The sequence below is a fragment of the Paramormyrops kingsleyae genome, chromosome 1 (assembly GCF_048594095.1).
Source record: "Paramormyrops kingsleyae isolate MSU_618 chromosome 1, PKINGS_0.4, whole genome shotgun sequence".
NCBI lineage: Eukaryota > Metazoa > Chordata > Actinopteri > Osteoglossiformes > Mormyridae > Paramormyrops > Paramormyrops kingsleyae.
Window position 1 is genome coordinate 73874995 of NC_132797.1, and position 1420 is coordinate 73876414.

General features: G+C 41.8%; 1 long non-coding RNA gene across 1 annotated transcript; it reads left to right on the forward strand.

Moving 5' to 3' along the window:
• Nucleotides 1-434: 434 nt before the first annotated feature.
• Nucleotides 435-1169, forward strand: LOC111842382 (uncharacterized). The gene is made up of 2 exons (XR_002837896.1): nucleotides 435-780; nucleotides 875-1169. It is a non-coding gene; the product is annotated as an uncharacterized lncRNA (long non-coding RNA).
• The last annotated feature ends 251 nt before the right edge of the window (nucleotides 1170-1420 follow it).

The following is a 1420-nucleotide window of genomic DNA, read 5'->3' on the forward strand; positions in this document are numbered from 1 at the left end:
CCACCTAGACATACATAAGAGGTGATTGAGGTATGGATTGATTCTGATCTTGTATGGATTAATCCTGAGATATGTCATCCATGATTCACACATAATATTATTGTGCTTTGGTCAAACTGCACAAAGATATTTTTCATTGGTCACTTATATAACTTGTTTCTCATAGAGAGAGCTAGGAAACCTGTCTTGCCTTTCTCTGGGGACCTTAAGGGACGCTTATCTTGTCTCTCCCAGAGGAAAAGGGAAAGTGTTGCCCAATATGTTGTGTTCTCATAGAAAGCGGTAGAAGACTTGTCTTGTCTTTCTCTGGGGAAAGGGATGCTTTTCCTGTGTTTCCCAGAGGAAAGGGGAAAGAGTTACCCAAAATGCTTTGTAACCGCAAGCGCAAGCAGCCAGCTCGACTCCTGCCCGCACGCGTACCGCTCCCAATTTAATATAAAGGAATGGGGAAAACTACCAGGATTGAAAGGGGCTCCCCAGTCTGTGTGTGAAGGCGGGTGATGATGGCACGTCCGAGTGTGAATAGCTTTGCAACTGCTTGTGCGTTTCTGTCACGATCGGAACAGGGAAGCAAGAGCAGGAAGACGGAGGATTGGGAAATACGGGGTGTAATCGGGAAACAGCAACATAAACCACGAAACTTCAACGCAACGTTAATGACAGGACTGGGGAAAAATACTCTGACGTTGATTTAAATACACCGAACTAATCGGAAATAACACAAAACAGCTGGTAAAGACGGGGAATCCACACAGGGTAGATGAGGGGGCGTGGCACACGGTAGGATACAGTTTCATTGATTATTGGATTTGATTGTCACCGCTTGTGATAATAATTCGCATTTTATATGCATTATTGCTTCTTTTCTATAAAGCCCAGACTTGAATCCGATTGAACATCTCTGGAGAGATCTTAAAATGGCTGTGCTCCGACGCTTCCCATCCAACCTGATGGAGCTTGAGAGGTGCTGCAAAGAGGAATGGGCCAAACTGCCCATGGATAGGTGTGCAAAGCTTGTGGCATCATATTCAAAAAGACTTCAGGCTGTAATCGCTGCCAAAGGTGCATCAACAAAGTACTGAGCGAAGGCTGTGAATACTTATCTACATGTGATTTCTCATTTTTAATGAATTTGCAAAAATTTCAAGTAAACTTTTTTCACGCTGTCATTATGGGGTGTTGTGTGTTGAAGTTTGAGGAAAAAAATTAATTTAATCCATTTTGGAATAAGGCTGTAGCATAACAAAATGTGGAAAAAGTGATACGCTGTAAATACTTTCCAGATGCACTGTATAATCCTTTCGTATCTTTGCACCTATTATTATTGGCTATGATATATAATACTATTTGATATCATTTGTAATACGAGGTTATTTTGCATTGCTTCTCATACAATCCTAATAATCCCCCTCTCGTACTG